We start from the raw sequence: 17,890 nt of genomic DNA on the forward strand, positions 1-17,890 counted from the left end.
TTTTTTTTTTGAGCTGCAGAAAATGGAAATAATAATATTAATAAAAATAATAATAATAATAATAATAATAATAATAAAAATAATGAAATTATTACTATAATGGGGTCAACATGAGATGAAAAATGCTTCTCTCTCTCTCAATCGTTGGGAGGTTAAAATGTGTAACAGTAAATATTTATCTGTCAGAGCGTTAACTTACGGGGTACTAGTGGAGCGAGAGAGAGAGAGAGAGAGAGAGAGAGAGAGAGAGAGAGAGAGAGGGGAATCTTTATCTAGAAAACTAAATAATCATACCTACACCTGTTTATTTTTTAGGAATTTCATGATATGTTATTAAAGACTAATATATGACTAACATACCCAGGGACGAAACACACACACACACACACTCCTTTCAATCTACCGCCTCCGCAATCAACACACCTGTCTCACTTCCTCCACTCCTCGTCTTACAGGTGTGTGGGCGGGTTATGTCGAACTCCACACACACACACACACCCTTTCAATACCAAGACGAAAACAGGTGACTATTTTTCACTTCCAGACGATTTTACTCAGCTTAATGTGATTTTCTGAACTGGTCGGGTTTAACTATACCTTCAACAACACATTCACAAAAAGAGGCCTCCCCAAAAGTCAATAATGAAAGGAGGAAGTAGGAGTAAACACAAGCAATTCACACCTTTGCCTCTCCCTTAGAGTGAATAATGAATGAAGTAGGAGTAAACACAAGCAATTCACACCTTTGCCTTTCCTCTAGAATGAATAATGAATGAGGGAAGTAGGAGTAAACACAAGCAATTCACACCTTTGCCTTTCCTCTAGAATGAATAATGAATGAAGGAAGTAGGAGTAAACACAAGCAATTCACACCTTTGCCTTTCCTCTAGAATGAATAATGAATGAAGGAAGTAGGAGTAAACACAAGCAATTCACATCTTTCCCTCAAGCCCTTGACTGAACTGCGTGAAGTCTTTCATTCTTGTATCCCCTAAATCCTGTAACCCTCAACCTTCTCTCTCTCAGCTGTAACTCTGAAAACCAGTAACCTTCAACTCTCTCTCTCTCTCTCGAGTATCTCCGAAATCCAGTAACCTTCCACTCTCTCTGCTGTATCTCCTAAAACCAGTAACTCTCTCTCTCTCTGATCTCCTTAATCCAGTATCCTCCAACCCTGTCTCTCTCCAACACACACATAAATCAGGCAACAAGTGACCGATTCCAAATGACACGCTACACACACGAAATTTGCTGGATTGACGAAATTTGCCAAACTCCCCTAGACTTGATAAACAACTATTAACTCCTTCACTACGAAGATCTGATTCACAAAGTGCTCTACAAATTTATTCTGGCTGACAAGAACCTATTATTTCTTGTTCCCTTGTTTTTCATTTTCTTTCCTAAGCTATAGTTCATTTATTATAACTTGGCCCAAAATTTCCTCCGTTTTGCTGCTTTTTTTCACGTAGCTCAGTGGCACGAGGAGACAATTCGATGACTGTACATACTTCCCGTAACACTTCTTCGTGACTATCATCAATTCTTCTGTTAATCTACTGCTACAACTCAGCATTAAAGATGGATGGAAGAGAATTTTCAGGCCAAGGTAAAGTATTCATTTGTTTTTCCTTCCTCTGTTCTGCTACTGAGAGAGAGAGAGAGAGAGAGAGAGAGAGAGAGAGAGAGAGAGAGAGAGAACAAGAATACGGCTTCACGACAAGACCCAATCCAACTCGAGAAGGTGGTGGAGGAGAGACCACTAAAGGGGGAGCTCCCATAAAGTCTGGAGGTCGTAGGCAGGGGGGAAAGGCAAGATGAAGACAGGGAGCCTACTTGGCACACGAGACAGCCCCAACCAACTGAAAGCAAGGGTAGGGAAGAATAAGAGAACGATTAACGAAGGGGGAAGGGGGGGAGGGAGAGGGGGAAGGATAAGAGGGAACAATTAAGGCTAGGGAAGGGGGAGAGGAGGGGAAGGGGAAGGGGAGAGGGGGAAAAATAGAGAACAATTATGGCTGGGGAAAGGGGAGGGGGAAGGGGCGAGTTAGGTTGGGCACAGGGTCCTTCCATTAAGACCTGGCTATTAAGAGATTTATCTAGGGCTCAAAGACGACAACACCCACCCCGCCCAAACCCACGCTGATAACACCACGCCCACACTAACAAGCTAACTAACAAGAAGCACAAGGAACCGTATGATCGTTGGTTAAGGTAGCTCCCAAACACCTCTTCTCTAGCGATTTATTTTTCCTATATATTACACCATGCCGTCATCAAATCCAGGCTGACAGCACCAAGCCCACCCTAATACACTACCTAACAGGAAGCACAAGGGCAGGTATTTTCACCGGTTAAGGCAGCTCCCTAACACCTCTTCTCTAGCGATTTATTTTGCCTATATATTACACCTTGCCGTCCTCAAACCCACGCTGATAACACCATGCCCACACTAACAAACTAACAGGGAGCACAATGGCAGATACCAGCTGCCTCACCAGTTAAGGCAGCTCCCTAACACCTCTTCCTTAGCGATTTATTTTTGTTTATCCTTGCCCTCCTCTTCTGCGTTAATCATTCTAATATCACAATACTCTGCATAAGTAACGTACACGATATTTAACCAATCGTATCCTAAAATAAATCGGAGAGGAAAAGGTGTTGAGGAGCCTCCTAAACCCACGAGAACACGAGCCAAGGAATTCAACCCATCCAAATGAATTCAAACCTATGGCCTTTGAGTAGTAGTAGTAGAAGAAGAGGTAGTTGCAGTAGTAGTAGTAGTAGTAGCAATTTAGTCTAACCTAATCCAACTTAACCTAACCTTCCTTAAAACCTAAACGAACCCAAACGAGTCCCATTTAACCCAACTCGACCCCTCACAGAACGGCATTTAACCCTACCCCACCCTGCTTATATCTCGTTCTCTCACTTCATCTCCGGGTTACCATTCTCTTAGCCTAGTTGTCCATTTGTCATAGGTAATTTTATCTACTAATGACACACACATACACACTAACATGAACGAACACTGTGCATAATTCTCTCTCTGTCTCTTACACACACACACACACTAACATGAACGAACACTGCATATTTCTCTCTCAGTCTCTTACACACACACACACACACGCAGCCAACAAGCCATGCAGAACCAATAACTATAATATCAAAAAGCAAAAAAATGATAATTCCTAATATTATCCTTGACTCCTCAGACACCCTCCCCCACACACAAAGCCAACAAGCCATGCAGAACTAATAACTATATCATCAAGAAGCAAAAAATTTTGTAATTCCTAATATTATTGGTGGGAGCTGGTGGCGACCATCATCCACTCACTTGATGTAGTGCTGCCTACTTCTTCCTTAGCCTTTATCATTCTTTTTTTTTGTGCCTGCCCTCCTCTCTTCCATTTTCTCCCATCTTTCCTGTCACATCTTATTGCTTTTCTTTCCTTTACAGGTGGCTTTACATCGAATGACAAGCCAAATGGCTTCCTGTAAGCCAAGAAACCATTTACAACGCTGGGTGGTAACCATATAACCAACCCATACGTGCTCCCTACGTGTCAACAATTGGGTTGGTGGAGGGTTAGACCCCCTCCCCGTAAAACAAATAACTCAAAGTCAAATGGCCATCCCTTACGGGATTATGGCGTCTGGCAATAGATAGATAGATTCTTGACTCCTCAAACCACACACACACACACACACACACACACACACACACACACAGACACACACACACACAAAGCCAACAAGCCATGCAGAACCAATAACTATATGATCAAGAAGCAAAAAATTTATAATTCTTAATATTATTGACTCCTCAGACCTTCCCCCCACACATAATCTTACCTTCCCTTTCTCTCTCTCTCTCTCTCACACACACACACACACACACACACACACACACACATAAATACATCTTACTCTCTCTCTCACACACATACACATCTTACTCTCTCTCACAAACACACACACACAATCCTCTCATTCTCACAAACACACACATAAACCTCCCCCTGTCTCCCTCTCCCTCCCTCCTTCCCCCCCCCCTCTCTCTCTCTCTCTCTCCCTCCCTCTTCCTGCTGATTCAACCCTTTACCGCGAATGTCAACAGTATCCCTCATTAACATAACTGCTTGCTATCACTCAGCTAATCATCATCCTGTTTTTGCCCCTCTGACTGTGTGTTTCCCGACTATCTGTGCCTCTTACGCTGCTTGTTACGTGGTTGGGGGTGATTATTGAGGGAGCTGGCTGTTAAAAGTATTGAGGTGGTTTAGTAATGTGAAAAGGATGGAGAGTGACAGACTGACGAGGAGAGTGTATGTGAGTGAGGTGGAGGGGGGAGAGGGAGGGGGAGGCCAAGGATGACATGGAGGGATTGAGTGGAGTGGCGTATGAGAGAAGGGGGTTGTGTGCTGGAAGCAGGGCAGTGAAATGGCGGGGGACAGAGCAACATGGAGGCGATTTGTTTGTGGCCACCCCTTACGGGATTAAGGCGATTGGCAATAGATATAGATAAATAGATGGTTAGGATGACTGGAAGGAAGGGTCCACCAGTGATGCGTAGGCACAGGGGAAACCGTCTAAGTTTTCAGTTACCACGAAGAGCAAACAGAATTTCAGCTAGGTTCGTGTGTGTGTGTGTGTGTGTGTGTGTGTGTGTGTGTGTGTGTGTGTGTGTGTGTGTGTGTGTGACCCTAGTTTGATAGCCTGACATACACACTGGCTCATTTGATAGATATGAACAAATTTACAGACAGACGCAAAGACACACACACATCCCATGATCAACGTACATACAAACCTACACACATATGTACGTACATACATACATACAGGTACACAGCAAATGAACATAGATATAAAGACTTAATAGAGAACATGTGATCAATTTAAAGGGCTTGCAATATTCTTAGGGTTTAAAGTTCAATACAATTATGGAATCTCTCTCTCTCTCTCTCTCTCTCTCACCACAATGCAGACCTTTGACCATCTCGGCCTTTCGTTCCCATGGTGTGTGTGTGTGTGTGTGTGTGTGTGTGTGTGTGTGTGTGTGTGTGTGTGTGTGTGTGTGTGTTGCTACGAGAGGGTTAGTTTGCACATTATGGCAGGAATTAGAGAAGTAGCTAATGTGTGGCCTGTGTTATCTGCTGGGTGTGGGATTGTGTTGTGTTGTGGTGTGGTGTGGTGTGGTTAGAACTGTGTATGATGAGACCTGTATTTTATGTGGTGTGGTTATTATGGCATGTGATGTGGTGCGTAGTGCATATGGTGTGGTGATGGTGAGGCAAGTACTGTATGTGGTGCTGTGGTGTGGACTGGTATGTGGTGGCGTGGTGTGGTGGGTACTTTATGTGGTGTTGTGGTGGGGGTCTGGAGGTCAGGCAACTGTTGGCTCCGCTGTTTGTTGACCCTGCCTCAGCCTGTGTGGGGGCTCACTTCCTGCCTCCCTCTGCCTCACCCCCCCCTCCCTTACCCTTACCTTGTCCCACCCTCACTCTGCCTTACCCCTACCTTGTCCCACCCTCACTCTGCCTTACCCCTACCTTGTCCCACCCTCACTCTGCCTTACCCTTACCTTGTCCCACCCTCACTCTGCCTTACCCCTACCTTGTCCCACTCACCCTTTGCCTCACCCATACCCTGCCTTACCCCTACCTTGTCTCACCATCGCTGTATCTTACCCTTCCCTCCCCTACCTTGTATCATTAATTTTCCTTTACCTTTCCCTCCCCTGCTTCCCCCACCCTGCCTTACCCTCTCTCCAGTCTCGCCCCAGTTCTGCCTTACCGTCCCTTGCCACACACACACACACACACACACACACACACACACACACACACACACACACACACACGCACGCAGTTAATGCCTAATATGGCATACACACACACACAAAGTACCTCATAAAACATATTGTGCGAACATTATCTTCTACAAATACACACACCTCATTCAACACATCAACACACACACACACACACACACAAACTTCAACGACCTGTAAGGACTGAGTCTATGTTGTATAAGATATGGAAAAAAATGAAAACGAAAAATACAAGTGTTCACCCCGCCTATCCTTCATGTCACGTCTCCTACCAAGTATTCACGGCATTAAAATGTAGACGTGAGGTTATTCATCACTCCAATACACTTACATACCATCACTACTACTACCACCACCACCACCATTACCAATCCTGTCACTACAATCATCACCACCGATACCATTACCATAACCACTATCATCACCACAATCATCATTAAGTTACCATCACCACCATCATCACTATCACGCACCATTACCAACACCACTACCACTACCATCACCATTACTACCACCTCCACTACCATCACCACACTCATCACTACCACCACCATTCTCACCAATACCACTACCACCATTCTCACCACAAATACCTTCGTTACCACCACAACCACAAATACCTTCATTACCACCACAACCATCATCACCATGACAGGGCAAAAGTAAGCGAGAACGCGTGAGAAAGCAAAACTGAGATGGCGTGAGTGAGCGAGAAAGGAAGTCATGGAGAGGCGAGTGTAATCGAGAGAGAGGGCAAGGGTGAGCGAGAAGAGGTATGAGAATGGCAAGGGTAATAAAAAAAAAAGAGCATGGGAGAGAGAGAGAGAGAGAGAGAGAGAGAGAGAGAGAAGGGGGGGGAGTTGGAGAAGGCAAGAGTGAGCGAGAAAGGGTATGAGAAGGCGTGTGTGATTCAGCATGAGTGAGAATGCATGTCATTAAGTAGTAGTAGTAGTAGTGGCAGTATAGTAGCAGTAGAAGTAGTAGTAATAATAGTAGTAGTGGTGGTGGCGAGAGTGGTAATGGTGGTAACAGTAGTGACTGGATGACTGGTTAATACCCTTTTTAAGTTATGTACCGTATGCAGAGTATGGCGATATTAGAATGATTTAGATAACACAGGATAGGAGAGTAAGGTGTAGTAAAATAAATCGCCTAGGAAAAGGTGTTAGGGAACATCCTTAACCGGGTCCCAGTCCAACATCTCAATTAATCAAGAAAGGAAAGCATGAGATGGCAAGAGTGAACGAGAGGAGCTGTGGGATGGCAAAGGTGATCGAGTATAAACATGGGAAAGAAGACGTGAGGAAGCAGAGGGGTGAGATGGCAAAAGTAAGCGATAACAGGCGTGTGAAGGCAGAGGTAATCGAAATACAATACGGAGGGTGAGTGAGCGAGAATATATAAGTGTGAGGCGGCTGAAGTGAGCGATAAACAAGTGTGAGGAAGCATGATTGAGCAAGGAATGAAGATGCAGCATGTACAGAATGAAAAAAATAATAATAATAATAATAATACCATCACCAATATATTACTACTACTACTACTACGGTACTGCTAATATTACAACAACAACAATTACTACTACTGACAATAATAATAATAATAATAATAATAATAATAATAATAATATCCCTCTCAACTCCATCCACCAAACCCACAACCCAACCCCTCCAAATATTTCTCTGTGGCTAACCAACCTATCCACTAAAGGGAGGATGGCGATGATTTACGGGCTTCGAACCTTTCCCACGATTTGACGAGACAGGGCAGGGGATCAGAATGCGGTTGGAGTCTATTATTAACCGGAACTCGACCTCGCGTCCGTCTGTTTGCGATTTCCCAGGCCTTACCAATACATGAGGGGATGGAATGTTGATACCTGTGCATATAGAGTGAGACAGAGAGAGAGAGAGGGGGGGGGACTCGTCTATCTATCTATATCGACTTTCCACCGATCTCTATATCATCTATCTATCTATCCAACTATCCACCTACCTACCTAACTCTCTATACATCCATCTATCTGTTTCTCCATCAATCCATCCATCTATCTCTACATCAATCCATCCAACTATCTATTAATCCATCCATCTATCTTTCTATCAATCCATCCATCTGTCTTTCTCTCCATTCATCCATCTATCTCCCCACCAATCCATCCATCTATCAATCTCTCCATCAATTAATCTATCCATCCATCCATCTATCTTTCTCTCCATCCATCCATCCATCTATCTCCCCATCAATCCATCCATCTATCTACCTACCCATCAATCCATCCATCTATCTACCTATCCATCAATCCATCCATCTATCTATCTATCTATCTTTCCACCCCACGCTGCATACTTGAATGGTGGCCTCAGCGAAGACACCTCCAGGCATATATGTCCCTACTCAACGCCGTCCCCTTCACACACACACACACACACACACACACACACACACACACACACACACACACCATGCCTCCTTAATTCACATCACTCCTTCCCCTCCCATCCCTACACCTCTTCTCTCTCTCTCTCTCTCTCTCTACCACCACATTCATGGCACCTCCTGAGTATGGGTCGTAAAACCTTCTGAGGTATTCATTGTCCTCATAACTCACTCACTCACTCTCTCTCTCTCTCCCAAGGGTTCGACAGCATTACCCGTCCCCCCCCAAAAAAAAAAAAGTCACTCCTTCCTTGCCATAATCGCCATTACGCAGACGTAGCCCAAAGGTATACTCTCTCTCTCTCCCCCTGATTGCCCCGAACAACTCTATTATTTTCAATTCACTCTGTATACGACGCTGCTGATTTTTTTATTTCATTTAATCAGTTTTTACAAGAGGTGAACAAGTAATGTGGATAACGCGCCTGTGTGTGTGTGTGTGTGTGTGTGTGTGTGTGTGTGTGTGTGTGTGTGTGTGTGTGTGTGTGTGTGTGTGTGTGTTCGGTTCCCATATCACACATTCACTTTCTTAATTTTCTCCCCCTCCATCCTACTTACCTACCTTCCTACCTATCTACCTTCACATCTACCTACCTACCTACTTACATACCTATCTACCTTCCTACTTACCTACCTACCAACCTACCCAAGCCGTGTAGAGGTCCATTAGCCAGTCTGGGAACCTTTGCCGGGAGGGAGGTGTGTGGTGTGAGGAAGCAAAATGAAGGGAGGGAGGGAGGGAGGTGGAAGGGCGAGGAGGAGAGAGGAAGGGAAAGAAAGGGGAGAGATGTGGAAGGAGTGAAAATAGAGGAATGGTGGGAACGGGAGACGAGGGATGAGGAGAGAAGGAAGGGAGAGAAGATGGCAGGGGTGCGAGATGAAGGATGTGAAAAGGAGGGAAAGGAGAAACGTGAGAGAGAGAGAGAGAGAGAGAGAGAGAGAGAGAGAGAGAGAGAGAGAGAGAGGTTAATGAAAACTGTAAATACCGTATCTAACCTGTCCAATTCCAAAACTACTGAATCTCCTCCGCTCAACAGAATGGCGAGTAAATATATAAAAAAACTAAATAAATAAGAGGCCTTTACAATAAAGATGTTGGCAGCAAAAATAGACACAAAACTCACACATGAAATACACTCATTATCAAAATTACCAGTTATTACCGCCTAAATGGACGCCGGTTTGGATGCATAATGACCGTGAAAGGTAATCAGTGACTTAATCAATGTTCAATCTTCAGGTGAATGGGTAAATGAAGGCTATATCAAATACCCTCGAATTCAATCTCTCTTACGTTTAATAATGTCGTCCGGGGCATTAAACAACTGACAGCAAATAATTACTAACACACACACACACAAAAAAAAAAGCCAGACATCAACAAAATTATTAGTTATTACCGCCTTTGGGGAAAAAAAATAAAAATCTTGTTGTCTGCACAGCCTAATGGCCGTGTAAAAGTAATCAGAAGTTCAGATATTATTCCTAAGCTGAATGAGTTAATTAAGACTACATCTAACCCATCAACGTGGAAAAATACCTCCTAAATTACATCAAAATAATCTTGTGTTTGACAGTAAAAATAAAACCAAAAATAAAACTCACACACATAAATACCCGACATTATTAAAATTATGAGTTATTACCGGTAAAATTCATAGCCATTTCTGAAAAAAAAAAAAAAAAAAAGTATATACGATGAATGATAGGCGTGAAAAGCAATCAGCGACTTAGGCATCCCCAGACTGCACGTACAACACGACACTGTGATTATCTTCTTATTGAACCCCTCCGTGTGTGTGTGTGTGTGTGTGTGTGTGTGTGTGTGTGTGTGTGTGTGTGTGTGTGTGTGTGTGTGTGTGTGTGTGTGTATCAGCCAACCGAAACAAAAACCAGTCAAACAAACAATTCAATCTTGCACAAATCAAACAACTCAATCAGTCTTGCACAAACCAAACAACTCAATCAATCTTGCACAAACCAAACAACCCAATCAATCTTGCACACACCAAACACCCAACCAAACAACTCAATCAATCTTGCACAAACCAAACAATCAATCTTGCACACACCAAACACCCAACCAAACAACTCAATCAGTCTTGCACAAACCAAACACCCAACCAAACAACTCAATCAGTCCTAACAAACCAAAGAGCCAATCAAACACCAAACACCAATCAAACTAGAAGGAAAGCGAACTTATCCAACCAATTCAAGGGTTCACACACACACACACACACACACACACACACACACACACACACACAAACTTCCCCCGAAAAACATAGTCGCTGTTTCCTTCTCTTTATGTTTTTTCTCGAGAAGTAAAGCTAAGTGACCTATCCCTCCTGCTGTGCTCTCTCTCTCTCTCTCTCTCTCTCTCTCTCTCTCTCTCTCTCTCTCTCTCTCACACACACACTTTTTTAATTTCCATTTTCTGCTGTCATCCCCCCCCCCTCTCTCTCACATACGTTTTTCATTTCCATCCTCTTATGCTGTCACCCTCGCTCTCTCTCTCTCTCAGTGGATGTGTTTATTAGTCCCCAGGTGATGCCGGTGATAATTACCATCAATTTACCTGTTTGTACTTTCTCCTGGGACTCATTAGTGGCCATCTATCATACGCAAGGAGTTACCTGACACTGGGCATAATGAGGTAGATAGACAGATAGACAAGTAGACAGATAGATAGATGGATAGACAGACATATATTGACAGACTGACTGGTATATGGATGAGTGGATGGATGGACCGATGGATGAATAGACACAATTAGCTAATGAAGATAGGTAGACAGATATTGTAGATGCAAAGAGAGAGAGAGAGAGAGAGAGAGAGAGAGAGAGAGAGAGATCCTTCCCTAACAAGGACTTAATGCCACAATACACCACCCTCCCTCATATCATTCACCCACTGTCCCTAACCTACCGTAAACGCCACACTAAATCACTCTCCACCATATCTTCCACCCACAGCCGCATTCCGACTTCCAGTCACATACTCACACTCCATCTCATCTTCCATGCCAATTTTTGACCTTCCCCCCCTTCTATCCTTTTTTCTTTTTTTTAACATTCATCCATCTATCCAGCCAACCACATTTATTCATCTACCAATCTATCCATATCCATCACAAATATAGTACATTCATCCATCCATCCATTCTCTCATCTATCTTTCCATCCACACCATCCATCTACATATTCTTTCCAAACTGTCCATTAATTCACCGATCCATCCATCCACACTTCCTGGCTAATCCATCCATCTATCCATCCACTCCTGACTAATCCATCTATCTATCCATCCAATCCTACTGGCTAATCCATCCATCTAACTACTCAACCTAACCATCAACATCTATCCAACTCAAAGTTAATCCATCCATTCAGCAATCCAATCCATCCATCCACTGTTTAACATCTAATACATTCACCTCGTCATCAATCTATCTATTTCTCTCATCATACATCTATCTATCCACCTACCTAACATCCTGCATATACATCAACTGCAATTTCACCATCCATCTCTTTATCTCATCATCCATCTATCCATCCATCAAACATAATGCATATAACTACAATCTCACTATCCATCTATCTATCCATATCATCCATCTATCTATCCATCCAGTTAACATCCTCCAATTACATCATCTGCAATCTCACCATCCATCTATCTACTCACCTCACGATCCATTTATCTATCCACCCAACTAACATCCTACACATACATAAATCGCAACCCTACCCCCTCCTCTTCTTTCCAACCTTCCTGCTTTCCCACCAAAGTTTACCAATATTTCCTCCCATGCAAACCAATCTCTCCCCCCCCCCCTCTCTCTCTTTCTCTCACCAAAACTTAGCGAGTCTTCAACATACAAACCAAATTTCCCCTGACCAGCCAAACTCACTCTCTCTCTCTCTCTCTCACACACACACACACACACACACACACACAAAGCATCAATTCTTTCACATGCAAACCAAATTTCCCCTGACCAGGCAAACTCTCTGTCTGTCTGTCTCTCTCTCACCACAAACTTTCCCCATCACGCATCAAACACAAAATTATCATGCGCATTAGTTTTCCCGCCAATATTTTCGCTTGTTTCGGCGTCTTTCTCCTTGCATAAAACTTTCTACCCACAAGAGGCACAGACGTGAGGGATACGTGTGTGATAATGATGGAAATTTAAACGCTTCTGTAAATTTGTTTGTGTTTGTTTTTTGCTAGTCAGTCGTCTTTCTTCAGTTTAGGAGATCCCCCTCTTATTGATGGTGTGTGTAATGATAATAATAATAATAATAATAATAATAATAATAATAATAATAATAATAGTGGTAGTCGAAACAGTAATACATTAGTAGTACTAGTAGCAATACAGTAGTAGCAGTAATGGTAGTATTAAAGCAGCAGCAGCAGTAGTAAGGGAGTGGTGGTAGTAGTAGTTGTAGTAATAGTGATGGTAATACAGCAGCAGCAACAACAACAATAGTAATAATAATAATAATAATAATAATAATAATAATAATAATAATACCGGTAATAATAATAATATGGTCCTACTCCTTAACAGCGTCAGTTCTTCCAGAAAGAATTCACTACCACTTGAAAACACTTAAGCACCTTTACAAGAAGCATCACATTATCATACAAACTTCATGTAGGCGATAATCTCAACCCTGTAGTTCAAGGGCCCATATTCTCGCCTGGTAAAGATGCTCCCTAACACCTCGTAATTACCGATTTATTCTGGGATACGGCTGGTTAATATCCTTCTGTACGCTATTTATGGAGAGTATGGTGCTAAGTGGCACAGAAGAGGACGGCAAAGGTGTAATAAGCAAAATGAATCGCTTAGGAAGAGGTGTTAGCAAGCTTCCTTAACCGACGAGAATACGAGAGGACAGCAAGGTGTAATAAGCAAAATAAATCGCTCAGCAAGAGGTGTCAGGGAGCTTCCTAAACCAACAAGAATACGGGAGGACGGCAAGGTGTAATAGGCAAAATAAATCGCTTAGGAAGAGGTGTTAGGGAGCTTCCTTAACCAACAAGAATACGGGCCAGTCAGGCGCTAAACATATTCGTCTGGAGATAAAGACTAATAAATAAATAAATAAATCGTAAACACACAAGAAGTTAGAACTTTTTCTTCATTCAGCGTCTTACTTCAACTTTCTACCCACTGAGATCCGGAGACGCGAGGAAAGTCTTGTGATAAGGACGCGGGATTTAAACTGAAGGGACTTTAAAAATGGAGAATTTAAAACCCAGGAAGAGTATTCATTTTATATTAATCACTTCGCCAAGGATGAGATGGAAGGATGGAGTGGAGAGATATATGAAAGGAGGGGGGGAGGTGCATTGGGAGCAGGGCAGTGAAATGGCGGGGGACAGGGTGACGTGGAGGCGATTTGTTTGTGGTCACCCCGTATAAGGAATTAAGGCGTCTGGCAACAGATAGACAGATATCTAGACTTCGCCCCGCTATACGATTTACAAAAGCCATCTCACGCGTTAAGCAGGCTATTAATTAAACAATCTCTATTAACCCATTCAATAACCTGATCGCCGAATTCATTTCAAAGGCAAAGTAACCACAAGCACAACTGCAGCTACCACAACCACTATCAAACTTCACTACAACCACAATACCCGAAATCACAATCCCTGGTTTAAAAAAAAAAAAAAAAAAAAAAAAAAAAAAAAAAACGAACACCTCAAAACCCCAAATTTACAACCATAACCAGCAACTACCACAACAACCGCAGCTACCACAACCACTACCAAACTTCAGTACAACCATAATACCCAAAATCATAACCCCTGGTAAAAAAAAAAAAAAAAAAAAAAAAGGGCAACTACAATCACACCCAATACCTCATAATTTACAACCATACCAACAACCACCACCACAACCACAGCTACTGAGAAAGACAGAGAGAGAGAGAGAGAGAGAGAGAGAGAGAGAGAGAGAGAGACTACAACCACAACCGATAACTACAAAGCTCTCCAACAGAAATACCTCCGCCAACGCCAATAAAATTTACGAGTTTTTCCTGTACCTGCATCTAAGTCCACCTGAAAACCTAATCAGCTCTTCCTTGACCCACTGACAACCTAGCCACCACCTGTCACCTAAAGCCAATAACAACTTCGTGATATATCTTATACACACACATACAAACATACAGACAGACACGGGTGAACACATAACCTCCCTCCAACTTCGCTGGCAGAGTTACATTCACAACCACAGCTACCACCACAGCTCACAACCACCACCACAGCTACAACCACCACCACAGCTCTCAACCACCACCACAGCTACAACCACAACTCACAACCACCACCACAGCTCACAACCACCGCTACAATGGCAGGTAGGTATACGTGAGACGGCAAGGGAGGGACAATAAGTGAGTTGGTTGGTTTCCCACGCGGCTGGAGATGGACCTTTCCTTCAGATACTTAAATGTTCAGGGGGCCAGACTGTGCTACCTGTGTGTTTTGTGTGCTATGTTATGTGCTGTGTGCTGCGTTGTCCTGTGTTTTACTATGCTTTGTGCGATGTACTGACTGTGCAACTGTTATGTGCTACGTCTTGTGTATAGTACTGCTTTGTGTGATGTGTGTTGTGCTATGGTGTGTTGTTTCGCCTGGGATATTGTGTTCTGAGGTATACGTGATGTGTAATGTGCTGTCATGTGTACTGTGCTGTTCTTTGCGTTCTGTACTGTGCTGTTCTTTGTTTTGTACTATGCTAACTAGGCTGCCGTTCTACATGTCATGGTGTGCAGGGTCTGTCTCCCACGGGGCTAAGGAGGAGCACATGACAAGGCTTTTTTTTTATTTACTGTGCTAATGTGAGGGCCAGTCCATGCTGAACGTGACAGAGCCATGCGCTGTGTTTGGCTGTGAGGGTGTGTTTGGCTGTGATGGGGCTGGGTCATGTGCTGTGTACTGCTGTGAATGCGATGTGCTGTGCTATGATAGGAGAGAGTTACGTGCTGTGTTTTGATGTGGGTATTGTACTGTGCTGTACTCTTGCTGTAAATTGTGTGTTGTGCTATTACCTGATACAAATCTTCTCCCCTACTTCGTTCTCCTCTTTCTCTCTCTCTCTCTCTATGCCCCAATCAACGAATACCGTATGGCCTCCAGCATCTAGGTTATGCCAGGTGGTGTGTGTGTGTGTGTGTGTGTGTGTGTGTGTGTGTGTGTGTGTGATAACCGAAGGGTGACTGGCATCGTGATCACAGTGCCAACAGGTGCACAAATCGTGAGGTACGCAGGTGAGAGAGAGAGAGAGAGAGAGAGAGAGAGAGAGAGAGAGAGAGAGAGAGAGACAGACAGACAGACAGACACACACACACACACACACACACAATGCTACTTTGCCTGTGGGATGAAGCCAATAATTAGGGGGGGAGGCTATTATGCTGCCAATTGCATGGGCCTATTTCAATTGGTGGCTGAGATGACTGCATTATCTAATTATGTTTCTCCTTTCTCTACCTCTGAATAGATGATGATGATGATGATGATGATGGTGGTGGTGAAAAGAATGGTGGTGATGGTGATGTATATATTTAGATGCTCATGTTAACAATGAAGGATTAGGTACAACTACTATCCAGGCAGGTAACTTAACCACGGTGTGTGTGTGTGTGTGTGTGTGTGTGTGTGTGTGTGTGTGTGTGTGTGTGTGTGTGTGTGAGAGAGAGAGAGAGAGAGAGAGAGAGAGAGAGAGAGAGAAACAAAACAAAACAGGTGGACGTAACACAGGTGAGGTGAAAGGGAGAGTAGAGAGGGAGGGTGGGAGGCGTGCAGAGGAATAAGATAGGGGAGGGGAGGGGAGGGGAGGGGATAGGGAGGGGGAGGGAGGGGTGGGTTGATCTGGCTACGCTCCAAGCCTTGACGGAATAATTGTCCAACTGTTCACATCCCTTTACGGCAACGGTCGAGGACGTTCTTAGTACCTGTTGAACGGCGATTTAAACCGTTCTGCATACGTTCACCTGTGGCCTAATCACGCAGGTAATTAAGTTGCGCAGTTAGTTCCATGTACAGCTGGCCACACATGCACCTGGTACAGTGTGTGAGGTGAAGGTCTAGATACAATTCCCGACGTTCATGCATCACGGTTACCTGGTTATCTGAACTAATATTTGTCAGTTACTTATTCATTTCATATATGAGGGAAGGGTGTGTGAGCTGGGGGGAGGGCAGCGAAATGGCAGGGGACAGGGCGACATGGAGGAAGTTTGTTTGTGGCCACCCGTTGTGGGATTAAAGCGCCTGGCTATAGATAGATACATTACACAGCCAAATAGATACTTGAAATGTACTTGTTAACGGCACAGCTGTGAGCAAAAGTTTGACAATCCCCTTACCAACACCGTGTCTTGCTTTCCTAATTCCCCAAACATTCTCAAACGACAGAGCGCATCCTTCCTGTCAAACCCCTTTACTGCGTGCTTCTTATTTCTATCACACACACACACACACACACACACACACACACAAATAGTATATGCAAGACTTTTCGCTGCCACACCCGCCAGATAAGTGTGGGTGGGTTTTTGTTTATGACTGTACTTGAACGGCATATCATTCAATTATAGTGAATTACGTTTCATGATACTATTCTACCACACTGATACCTCCACCCATCACCATCACCGTAACTCTACATCATCATTACCATCGTTATCACCACCACCACTACTATCATTATCACCATCACCACCACTACCACCAGCATCATTATCATCACCACCACCGAAATTAGATCAATCAATCAATATAAATTATCACCACCATACCCATAACCATCACTATCACTACCACTAGCATCATTATATCATCATTACCATCATTATCAGCACCATCACCACCACCACCACTACTACAATCATCATCACCACCACTACCACTAGCATCATTATCACCACCACCATCATTATCGCCATCACTACCCCTACCACTAGCATCATCATCATTACCATCATTATCACCACCACCACCACCACCACCGTAACTATCACTATTACCAACATCACCACCATTACCAGCATCATCATCATCACCATAACTAAATCATCACCATCAATGACTATCAATCATCACCACCACCACCATAACCATCACTAACTTCATCACCACTACCACACATCACCGAAACTAAATCATCGCTCATAATTAATCATCACCATAACCATCACTATCATCATCACACCACCACCACCACCATCCTAACCCTCATTTCCACCTAAAGCCAGGGGGAGGTGAAGTCCACTAACATAGAAAGTATAGACGAGAGAGAGAGAGAGAGAGAGAGAGAGAAATGACCTTCCTTTTAAAACGTTGGCGAGTTCACTTTGTTGCTTGATTCGCTGAGAGAGAGATTAGGGAAAGGTGTCAGTGAGCTCAATAAATCACTTAGGGAAATATGTTAGGGAGTTTAATAAATCACTTAGGAAAGGGTGTTAAGGAGCTTAATACATCACTTAGGAAAGGGTGTTAGAGAGCTTAGTAAATCAATTAGGAAAAGATGTTGGGGAACTCAATAAATCGCTTATGAAAAGGTGTTAGGGA

The sequence above is a fragment of the Coenobita brevimanus genome, chromosome 79, assembly GCF_032717465.1.
Source record: "Coenobita brevimanus isolate Jiangsu-jjx chromosome 79, ASM3271746v2, whole genome shotgun sequence".
In the NCBI taxonomy this organism is placed as follows: domain Eukaryota; kingdom Metazoa; phylum Arthropoda; class Malacostraca; order Decapoda; family Coenobitidae; genus Coenobita; species Coenobita brevimanus.